Source organism: Thalassophryne amazonica, chromosome 6, assembly GCF_902500255.1.
Source record: "Thalassophryne amazonica chromosome 6, fThaAma1.1, whole genome shotgun sequence".
NCBI classification, from domain to species: Eukaryota; Metazoa; Chordata; class Actinopteri; order Batrachoidiformes; family Batrachoididae; genus Thalassophryne; species Thalassophryne amazonica.
In genome coordinates, this window is record NC_047108.1 from 57,137,652 (window position 1) to 57,150,255 (window position 12,604).

The 12,604-nt window shown below is 42.4% G+C and overlaps 1 protein-coding gene across 1 annotated transcript in view; it reads right to left on the minus strand.

The window, feature by feature from the left end:
• Nucleotides 1-12,604, minus strand: part of LOC117512209 (plexin-A1-like) — a 1,069,160-nt gene that overhangs the window by 924,668 nt on the left and 131,888 nt on the right.

A 12,604-nucleotide genomic window follows, 5' to 3' on the forward strand; every position in this document is an offset into this window, starting at 1 on the left:
AGAATAGAATTTAAAATTCTTCTTCTTACTTATAAGGTTTTGAATAATCAGGTCCCATCTTATCTTAGGGACCTCATAGTACCATATCACCCCAATAGAGCGCTTTGCTCTCAGACTGCAGGCTTACTTGTAGTTCCTAGGGTTTGTAAGAGTAGAATGGGAGGCAGAGCCTTCAGTTTTCAGGCTCCTCTCCTGTGGAACCAGCTCCCAGTTCAGATCAGGGAGACAGACACCCTCTCTACTTTTAAGATTAGGCTTTAAACTTTCCTTTTTGCTAAAGCTTATAGTTAGGGCTGGATCCGGTGACCCTGAACCATCCCTTAGTTATGCTGCTATAGACTTAGACTGCTGGGGGGTTCCCATGATGCACTGAGTGTTTCTTTCTCTTTTTGCTCTGTATGCACCACTCTGCATTTAATCATTAGTGATTGATCTCTGCTCCCCTCCATAGCATGTCTTTTTCCTGATTCTCTCCCTCAGCCCCAACCAGTCCCAGCAGAGGACTGCCCCTCCCTGGGCCTGGTTCTGCTGGAGGTTTCTTCCTGTTAAGGGTGGGTTTTTCCTTCCCACTGTTGCCAAGTGCTTGCTCACAGGGGGTCGTTTTGACAGTTGGGGTTTTTCCGTAATTATTGTATGGGCTTGCCTTACAATATAAAACGCCTTGGGGCAACTGTTTGTTGTGATTTGGCGCTATATAAATAAAATTGATTTGATTTGATTTGATCTTTCGCGTGGCCTCTCCCCTCCACACAGATGCCAAAAAGAGTAATTTAACATACTGCATTTTAATTCAATTTTATTTTTGTCTTGGTGGATCATGAGATTTATTTTCATCACATGCAGAATGCTGAAGAATTGACTTACTACTTTTAAAATAAAATAACTTTTACTAACTTTTAAAATAAGTTACTTTTCTTGTTGCACAAAGCGCCGTCATTCTCTGCTTCAGGCTGAGAAACGCATCAGGAGCAAAGGGACATATTTTAAAATGATACCTTTCTACAGCCACAACAAGGAACTAAAGTATTTTCAGACACCATTTACCAAAATCGGGCTGTGATGATGAATCCAACTGAGACAAACAGGTAAGATTAAGACTTTATTTCACGTGTGAATGATTTTAATATTTGAAACATTCTAAACTTTTCGTATGAATGCAGCTTTGAGCCAATGAACGGACAGCATAAATGGACACATTTCGACTTATGAGCAACTTACAATTAATGTGTGTCAACAATTTCACATAACGTATCTACAACGTACGGCCCGCATATGTGTATGAACCATTCATATGAGCTATACACCGACATGTTTTGAAAATATTGTGCATGCCCAAAATTTTTTGACATACTCAGCGTACTATGCTTTATTCCAGCATGCTTCAAAATGCTCTTAACGTACACAAAATTTAAGCTCATTAGACATACTCCAGTACATTCAACGTATTTTTTATGTCAGCATACGCTGGCTAAATCGTCATGTTATGACAGGCCTGTCATGTTGGATGGGGAGCGTCAGTACAGAGCTATTTTCAGATCTCTCCAGAGATGTTCAATTAGTTTCAGGTCTGGGCTCTAGGTTGGTCACACAAGGACATTCACAGTTGTCCTGACGCCATTCCTTTGATATCTTGGCTGTGTGTTTAGGGACATTGTCCTGCTGAAAATCGAACCGTCGCCTCAATCTGAGGTCTAGAGTGCTCTGGAGCAGGTTTTCATCCATGATGTCTCTGTACATTGCTGCATTCATTGTTCCTTAATCCTGACTAGTACAGTTCCTGAACTTGAAAAACATCCCCACAGCATGATGCTGCCACCACCATGCTTCACTGTAGGGATGATGCCTGGTTTCCTCCAAATATGACGCCTGGCAGTCACACCAAAGAGTTTAATCTTTATCTCATTACACCAGAGAACTTTGTTTCTCATGGTCTGAGAGTTCTTCAGGTGCCTTTTGGCAAACTCCGGGTGACCTGCCATGTGCTTTTTATAAAAAGTGGCTTCGTCTGGCCTCTCTACCATACAGGCCTGATTGGTGGATTGCTGCAGAGATGGTTCTTCTTCTGGAAGGTTCTCCTTTCTTGACAGAGGAGTGCTGAAGCTCTAACAGAGTGTCCATCGCGTTCTTGGTCACCTCCCTGACTAAGGCCTTTCTCCCCCGATCGCTCAGTTTAGACGGGCGACCAGCTCTAGGAAGAGTCCTGATGGATCCAAGCTTCTTCCGTTTACAGATGATGGAGGCCACTGTGCTTATTGGAACCTTCAAACCAGCAGAAATGTTTCTGTAACCTTCTCCAGATTTGTGCCTTGAGGCAATCCTGTCTCGATGGTCTACAGACAATTCCTTTGACTTTATGTTTGGTTTGTCCTCTGACATGTACTGTCAACTGTGGGACCTTATATGTAGACAGGTGTGTGCCTTTCCAAATCATGTCCAATGAACTGAATCTAAACAGGTGGACTCCAATTAAGCTGTAGAAACATGTCAAGGGTGATCAGTAGAAATAGAATGCACCTGAGCTCAATTTTGAGCTTCATGTGGATACTTATGTGCATGTGATTTCTTATTTTTTTAATAAGTTTGCAAAAATCTAAAAAAAAAACAAAAAAACTTCACATTGTCATTATGGGTTTTGTGTGTAGAATTTGAGGAAAAATGAATTTCATCCATATTGATTTAAGGCTGTACCAAAACAAAATGTGGAAAAAGTGAAGCGCTGTGAATAGTTTCCGGACACACTGTATAACCATAAAAATGGATACAAACTAATTTCACACAATATTACTCTTTTACACATGAGCAATTAAAAAATAGCATGAAGATTCCAAAGAATAATGCAGTGTTAAGAGGCACTGGAAGTAGGGGTGCTGAAGGGGCTGCAGCACACCCACTAGTGGGGAGCTGTAGTTAAAAGGGAAATACATTTACTTAACAAATCAATTTAAAAAACATTTTTCTTTTATTTCAATAGTAGCATAATGGTAGTATCATAGTAAATGCAGACAGATGGATGACAGGGCATATGAACTGATTCTGTCATTTGTCAAGTTATCTCTTCTTTTGTCTAATTATTATGCATATACAATAGAACTGATGATGGGAAAATGATGGGGAAACCTGCAGTCCATATGTAAAAAAAAAAAGTTAAGATCTTTCAATAATTTTAAATCTAGGCTCAAAACACGCTTTCTCGGCTGCCTACAATTCGTGATGGTGGGAATTATTTTATTGTTTAGTGTTTTAATTCTGTTTTTATATCATTTTAATTTAAATCATTATTAACTTGTGTGTTGTTAATAGACAACGCAATATGGGTTGGCCTGAGGGTCAACGTCTGAAGGGCCAAAGTGATGTCAGTCAGAGAAGACCACTGAAGACTCATTGGTACGCAAGATTACATGCCAGTGAAGGGATCAAATTTGTGCAAGTGTCAAAGTGCATTAAGTGTGTTGTTTTCATTGTGTATTGTTCTGTGAAGTACTTTGTCAGTGTTAAAATGCTATACAAACATTATTATTATTATTATTATTATTATCACTATTATTATCTGTAAATAACTGAATATGCTGTGTTGTTTTGACATACATCAATCTGGTTGTCAAGTTTGTTGTCTATTACAGAGTAATATGCACGAACTCAGAATTAGTTTGAGAATTAAATTTATGAAGCAAATGTATCTGCAGAGTGAATGGGTCTGGTTTACCAGCCTAAGGTAAATTGCACTAAAACTACAAAAATCACAAATGTTGCATTGCTGTGCATCATTAAATATGGTGTCATGATACTTGTATAACCTAGACTCTCTCTCAGCACCCCCAGCTCTGACTGACTTCCAGCCTCCCTAGCAGGATTGTTAATGGACAAACAAGTGCGTAGCAGAAAACAGCAATATGTCTCTGAAAACTTTGAGCTGAGCTGTCAGTTAAAGCAGGATAAAATGTGTATTAAAACAAAGAAAAAAAAATTCAACAGGTCAGGAATGGGGTGTGCGGGGAGGAAAGAAAGACAGCAGAAATAAAAGGAAGATAAAAGGAGCAGAAGGATTAAAAAAGATAGTAAAATGAAAGAAAGCGTTATGTAAATGATGGGGCTTGAAGAAAGACATGGAAAAGCATGTGTAAGAGGAGAGAGAGAGAGAGAGAGAGAGAGAGAGGTGAAGAGTAGTCCAGAGATTTATGGCAGGTTGTTATGGAGCACCGAGTGAATAACAGAAGGTAAGACCAGGTGAATTATTCATACAAGACTCTGTGTGCGTCCCTGCATGCCTGCATGAGTGTGAGACTGGAGCAGATGAAAACACACACACACCTTCATGTCTTTCCAGTACCCTTAGGCCTACACACCTATGAGGAAAGGGAAAGACAAGCCACACACCTGCAGTAGACAATACGAATTGTTTACACTTTAAGCTCAGACACCAGTCCGTTCATCACACTGCATGAATACATATGTCCTTATTCAGCTATGGGGACAGTTTTACACTGTTACATTTAATTTATCAAGGAACATCAGTTTTAATCCCTCTTGTTTCGGTAAATGTTGGAGGTACACACATATGACTTGTTCATCACAGTTGTTAATGTACCCAATAAAAGGAAATGATTTCACTTTTGTAGTAGTCTGAACTAGCAATCATCCTTGTTCATCTATGCAGACCTTAAGCATATACGAGGTCTATTAGAAAAGTATCCGACCTTATTATTTTTTTTAAAAAACCATATGGATTTGAATCACGTGTGATTACATCAGCCAAGCTTGAACCCTCGTGGGCATGCGAGAGTTTTTTCACGCCTGTCGGTGACGTCATTCGCCTGTGAGCAAGCCTTGTGGGAGGAGTGGTCCAGCCCCCTCGTCGGATTTTCATTGTCTAAGTTGCTGAGAGACTGGCACTGTGCTTCATCAAAATTTTTTCAAAAACTGTGAGGCACATCCGAGAGGACACCATTCGAGAAATTCAGCTGGTTTTCTGTGAAAATTTTAATGGCTGATGAGAGATTTTGGATTGTTTCTATCTGTAAGCTGTAAGCCTCTGTTGACCCAGGACATCGTGAGAGAACAGAGAACTTTCAGAAGAGGTCGGAATCAGCAGTTTATCCGGACAATCTACTGTTAAAGGAGTTTTTTTAATGAAAGACGTGTGGACGGGTGGACGGATTGGCGTGCCACAGAAGAAAACACCTCCGTTGGAAGCCTTAAGGACAAGTTGGAACATGCCCTGCTGTTAAACAATTTCTCAGATACTCACTCAACTGAAAGCCACCAAAAGCCGCCTGGATTTTACAAATGGTTATCAACACGGAGGTGTTTTTCCTGTGGCAAGTGCGCCGCGCCGGCTGCGAGCCGACGCGCCAATCTGTCCGCACGTCTTTCATTAAAAAAAATCTCCTTTAACAGTGGAATGTCCGGATAAACTGCTGATTCCGACCTCTTCTGAAAGTTCTCTGTTCTCTCACAACGTCCTGGGTCAACAGAGGCTTAAATTTGGAGGTTTTCAGCTTGAAACAGGATGACGACGTCACCTCGGAGCGCTGTGCGATGTCCCGCTCCGTGGGAAGTCCTTACAGCGATAGAAGCAATCCAAAATCTCTCATCAGCTGTTAAAATTTTCACCAAAAACCAGCTGAATTTCTCGAATGGTGTCCACTCGGATGTGCCTCACAGTTTTTGAAAAAATTTTGATGAAGCACAGCGCCAGTCTCTCAGCAACTTCTCAGACAATGAAAATCCGATGAGGGGGCTGGACCACTCCTCCCACAAGGCGTGCTCACAGGCGAATGACGTCACTGACAGGCGTGGAAAAACTCACGCATGCGCATGAAGGTTCAAGCTTGGCTGACGTAAAAACATATGAATCAAATCCATATAGTTTTTTTTTTTAATAAAACGTTCGGTTTCTTTTCTAATAGACCTCGTAAGTGAGCTTACAGATATTGATGAATTATTTGTAAGCCTGGAACAAAGTGTCATCTGTATTTTAGGTTGACTGCAGAAGGCCTATGAACAAGTATTGTGGAGTCATAATCCTGGGGTTACTCAGATTATGATAAACACAGGTTTTGTTGCCAACATGCCAGCACAGCATTGCAGTGTACTGCACTGAAGAGGTCAGGTCATGAAGCATGCACAATATAGCATGTTGTTATGTCCACCAGACCACAGAACTGCACTTTTTCCATAATGGCAACCACTGAGGCAGACAATCAATCCACCCCCACTTCTTGAAAGTAGCCATCTATCTACTACAAACAGGTGAAATGTAGCTTATTCCTGTTGCTGGGATGCTCAGCATTGAGGCACCTCTGTGCTGGGAAGTACATCTTGTGACCACATTGCCTTTGCTAGCATTCCCTTACAGTGCAAGTAGTGCAGCTCATTTGAGTCTCCGTAACTAAAAGATCATTGGAAATAATGTCATTCCACTGGTACCCAACAATTTTCCAGAGAGACACAGAATCAAAGACACCTAGTTGTGCTCACTGCATAATGTCCAGATCACACAATAATAACAGAATCACAAGCAACAGGAGACTTGCAACTTCATTCTTCTGCAAAGGTAAGGGCAAACCATCTAATAATTCCATAAATTCTTGCCAGGTGTCTCCCAATCTCAAAGGCCAAGGTCTGAGAAACATGAATGTCACCATCAAAATAAGTAACTTTCCTCACAAGGTTGAAACCTTCACAATATACTTACACTTCTGACAGCTGAGTCCAGGATATGATTGAAAGTCAGGTCCCTGGTGCAAAAGTGTTGAAGTTACTATGTTCATAATACATGGGCAGACTGTAGTCCAAACAAGATATGGGACAATTAGAGTAGCAGCTGACCTTCCCTTTAAACCATACTGCACCAGAAATACACAGTGTGATATCGATACAGGAGAAGCAAGTGAAAAGATTTCAGGCAAGCAAATGGATTACCACCAAACTGTCAGAATGCACATCAGACAGCAGCCACCAAAGCTACCTGAGATGAAGCAGTGAAGCAGCAAGGTGAGGTTTTCTATTCTTCCACGAGTGTTTACATTTACTTTGATTAATGGCTGTGTTCACTTCACTTCTGTCATGTATTTTATGCATCATATACGAGGTCTGTTAGAAAAGTATCCGAACTTTTTATTTTTTTAAAAAACCATATGGATTTGAATCACGTGTGACTGCATCAGCCAAGCTTGAACCTTCGTGCGCATGCGTGAGTTTTTTCACGCCTGTCGGTTGCGTCATTCGCCTGTGAGCAGGCTTTGTGTGAGCAGTGGTCCACCCCTCTCGTCGGATTTTTATTGCGAATAAAATGTCTGAACGATTTGGAGCTTTGCTGCATCAAATTTTTCCAGAAACTGTGAGAGACCTCCAGGTGGACACCATTCGGAAAATTCAGATGGCTTTCAGGGCCGATTTTATGGGGATTACACAGATTAAGGAGTGCTCCAGCCGGTTTAAAGACCGCCCACAGTGTCTGAGAGCGCGGCACACTCCGAGCGCCGATCGACAGGCTGAAACAACCAGATAATTTCCAACGTGAAGGCTTTGTTGATCCAGGACGTCGTCTGACTTACACAACAATGGCAGAAGACGTGGACATCAGGACTTTTTCGGCACATTCCATTGTTACAGGAGTTTTTTCCATGGAAAGAGGAGCGGAGGGATGTGCCACCGTGACGCTCATGGCGCAGCACAAAACCACCTCCGTGTTGGTCTCACAGGACGGCGTTCAAACGGCTTTCAGACGGCTTTTCAGTCGTGTGACTATCCAAGAAATTGTGCATGAGCTGGACATGCCCCAACATGTCCTGTGAGGCTTCATCACGGCGTTGCTTTGTGCCATGCGGCTCCACCGCGACGCGCGGAATTCCTCCGCACGTCTGTCTCAATGTGCCGAAAAAGTGCTGATGTCCACGTCTTCCTCAATTCCTGTGCTAGTCAGACGACGTCCCGGATCAACAGAGCATCCAGTTTGGAAATGAACAGCACATTCCACTGTTACAGGAGTTTTTGTCATGGAAAGAGGAGCGGAGGAATGCGCCACCGCGCCGCTCATGGCGCGGCACAAAACCACCTCCGTGTTGGTCTGCATGGCGCAAAGCAACGCCATGATGAAGCCTCACAGGACATGTTGGAGCATGTCCAGCTCATGCACAATTTCTCGGATAGTCACATGACTGAAAAGCCGTCTGAAAGCCGTCCTGTGAGACCAACATGGAGGTGGTTTTGTGCCGTGCCATGAGCGGCACGGTGGCACATCCCTCCGTTCCTCTTTCCATGAAAAAAACTCCTGTAACAGTGGAATGTGCCAAAAAAGTACTGATGTCCACGTCTTCTGCCATTGTTGTGTAAGTCAGACGACGTCCTGGATCAACAAAGCCTTCACGTTGGAAATGATCTGGTTGTTTCAGCCTGTCGATCGGCACTCGGAGTGCGCCGTGCTTTCAGACACTGTCTTTAAACCGGCTGGAGCACTCCTTAATCTGTGCAATCCCCATAAAATCGTCCTTGAAAGCCATCTGAATTTTCCGAATGGTGTCCACCTGGAGGTCTCTCACAGTTTCTGGAAAAATTTGATGCAGCAAAGCTCCAAATCGAGAGGGGTGGACCACTGCTCACACAAAGCCTGCTCACAGGCGAATGACGCAACCGACAGGCGTGAAAAAACTCACACATGTGCACGAAGGTTCAAGCTTGGCTGATGCAATCACACGTGATTCAAATCCATATGGTTTTTGAAAAAAATAAAAAGGTCGGATACTTTTCTAACAGACCTCGTATTAGAGAGAGAGAGAGTGACAGAGAGACAGAGAGAGAGACAGTCTGTTTTTCCACTTTGGCTACAGTGTCTGAAATACACCATCATATTAATATTACACCATTACAGGTGACTGCTGAAGACATGTGCAGATAAGCAGAGGGCATGTGTACTGCGAAGTCACTTAAGCAAGGCACATTTCACTGTGGGACTCTTAGTACAACACTACATGGCATTAGACTTCAGAAAAGGTTGTTGCTGGTCTAAAGTGCAAATACATTCTTCTGTAGGACAAAATTAATGTACTAGCTTTATGGCCAGCCACGCCAGATTTTTACACCAACAAGCCCACACGACTGCAAGTGGCATTATTACTATTTAGGCGATGCAGGTGCAGGACACAAGAATGACAACTGTGTCAGCTGAAAATGAACAATGTGTTGGACTTTGTGTAAGATACGGCCCACATTCACACACTAATAGCTGGGCACTTTTATATAAACTTTACTCTGCAGGAGTCTTCAGCATCTTCACATGAGAATATAATCAATCTCAGCTACACCACTGATATTACGTATCAGTCCACCTTAGAATTGGAATATAATATATAAGATATACCTTACTGAATTTTCATAGAGCAGTGCTGTTTTGGATACTGAAACCAGGACCCAGCAAGTTGCAGCCCGTTACTTTTTGGTAAGACAAAAGCACTGAGCCATTTTTACCATGGCTGCCAGATCCATGGGGAACAATATAGTCTTCATAGTAAACTCTGTCAGTACCAGTGGTCACACTCAAATCACCCATGACCAGAGGAGGGTCACCTCTGGGAAAGTTGTTAATCACAGAATGAAGCTGTAAAAAATCTCCTCCACTTACTGCAGTCAGAGCACAGGCTATAGACCATATATTGGAAGAACTGTTAAATGTGAGCCTCAAAGTACACTCGGTACAGATGTAATATCAACACAATTATTAGAAGCACTAGCAATTTCCTGTTTCTTGCTGTGTTGATGAGTAGACCAAAAGTAGGTCGATCCATACAGAACAGATCTGGCAACTCCCAGGACTGTGGACCTCAGTGAACATTGTCTCCACAATGCTGAGCTTTCCAAGTGCCCACAACAGCAGCATGGCATAAAATCAGGGCAGGTCACAGCCACTGTACATGCTATTCAAGATGAAATGCTCAGAAGACCCAGGTCATCAAAACAAAGTAGATATGAGTGTCACACTTTAGCGCGGTTTAGGGCCCATTCACATATAGTATGAATAAGTACAAATCAGGGCGAATCACGGGGGAACAGCTCGTATGAGCGAATTATGAAAACATCGAGCCAACGGGCAGGCATGAACAATGCCGCTGCGACGGTTTTGTGCATGCGGGAACACAGTGTGATCAGCTGCAGCATGTGTAACCACATTGCACAGCTGCTGTGAAAAAAAAATAAAATATATATATATATATATATATATATATATATATGCCACCCACCGGATTCAAACCTGCAATTTCCAAAAGCGCTGATTGCCAGCCAATGTTACTACTGAGCTACCATCGCTGTCCTGTAAAAGGTGAGGGAAAATGCCTGATATCAAGAAGGACATGGACATATTTTAAAAAAAATACAACCACACACCATATAAAAACACAGCATTTTATTGAATCCCTCTTATCAAGTGGGCAATACAAGTATGATCCGTCTGTTCCTGTGTAGATGACTCATAGTCACAGACCTACAGTCATGAAATGACATGAATGAGAAGCAGGGTGCTCTTATCATGTCCACATCTGCTGGCAGCATGTCCAGCTGGCACTGCGCATGTGTCCTGGCCAATACACGTCTTGTGGACATCGCAGGACAGACACCCGGTCATGTGGAACAGAGCTCATGTGGGTGACGTGACATTCAGACAGTTCCGTTTCACCTGGGGTAGCCTGTCAATGTGTGCGGCGTGCACTCCCCTCACTGCAGCCCATTGCAACAACAATATATGTTTTTATGTATGTCCACATGAGGACAGAAAGCAGACGCGCGTCACAGTGGGTAGTTGTTAGTTCATGTCGGTCCAAACACAGTACGTGTTCCCCAGCTGGGACATCCAGAACCAGAGATCTCCACAGCCTCTCCTGTAGGTGGACACACCCCCTGTCAGTTCAGTGCACACAACGTGTCACTGTGTCTGTTTGCAAAGCCACACTCGTGGGGGCACTTAGACAGATTTCATATCTGTCAATTGAACCTTCAGGATCAATTTTAAAATTTTGGTTTTAACTTTTAGAGCTCTACATGGCCAGGTGCCTCCCTATATCTGTGACCTTATCCAGCCTTATGCCCCTGCCAGGGCTTTGAGGTCTGTGGACCAAAATCTGTTGATGGTTCCTCGCACCCATTTTGCAACCAGAGGAGGGCGATCCTTCCAGGCTGTTGCTCCCAGGCTTTGGAATGGTCTCCCGCTCTCTCTGCGCTCACTGGACTCTGTCGATACTTTTAAAAGCCAACTTAAGACTTTCTTTTTTACTCAAGCGTTTGCTTAGCTTTTAGGCTGCTCTGTTATCCTATGTTTGTTTTATGTTTTTATGTCTCGGCCATTGTCTGATGTTTTGTGTGGTGTACTCTGCTTTTATGTTGTGAAGCACCTTGTGGCTCTTGTCTGTGAAAGGTGCTATATAAATAAAATTTACTTACTTACTTACTTACTTACATCCAGCTCAAAAGTGATCATCTGCTGACTGTTTTCATGCTAATAGTGCAAATGGCCACACATTTTCTAAATGCCAAGGGAGCGGTGTTAGATGTTCATGCATGTCACCTGGAATTTGGCCGACACTTGTGTGTGTGCCCACATAGTTGGAGCAACAGGTGTATGAGGCGTTGGAGGCAGCTACAGTTTTACACGTATTGCATATGATTCCTGCTTCATGCGCAATTCAACCACATTCGTACTATGTGTGAAGGGGCCCTTAGCAATGTCAGCGATTCAAAACAAAGATTTCCTACTGTGGTGGTATAAGCTCTATACACAATCCTGACAACATTTCACATGGTTCAGTCAGTGAGCTGAGTGTAGCGAAAACTCATGTATCATGTTTCAAGAAATAAAAAACTCTACATATAAACAGCTGCTGTAAAAAATGACTAATAACATGCAAGCCATGCACAACTGTAAAAAGAGGAAACATGTTGCACCACCCAGCTCTTTGCTGAGTTCAACGTAACATTATTTTGAAATTAATCTGAGATCTAGGCTACACTGGATATATTAATTAATTAATTAAATAATCTAGCATCAGTAACAAGGTAGATAACACAACAAATTAACATGCTAGCATCAGAGAGTGTTTTCCTGTCACTTTCTTTGCTTATAATTCAAAGCAAAGCTGACAGGTTCAGCAAGCTTTGAATAAGAAAATGTTTTTGTAACCTGTCTGTCATTTTTTTCTATCCAACATATATTACAAAAGCTATTTTTTTGTGAAATGAAAACTAATAAACTAATAAAGACAGTGCAAACCAATTTATTTACTGCCACTAAAATAAGGCAGTTCTAAATATGTGTTACTCTTGGACTCTAGGGAGAAGTTCTACATTAGTACAGTGTCTGATTCAACCAGCCCAGTCTCACGTTTTTTTTCATGCTCTTGTGACGAAATGAGTCAAATTTTCGTGACAGGGTTTTTTTTAACTCGCTATTCCTAACACTAACCTAACCATAACCTAATCTTAGTTCCCCCCACCCTAACCATAACCCCCCCACTTCACTTTTAATTTCGTGCAGCCATCATGGAATGAATTAGAATGAATTTGTGCTGCTGTGACGAAAATGAGGCACTTTTCATCACAATATCATGAACCAATAGAT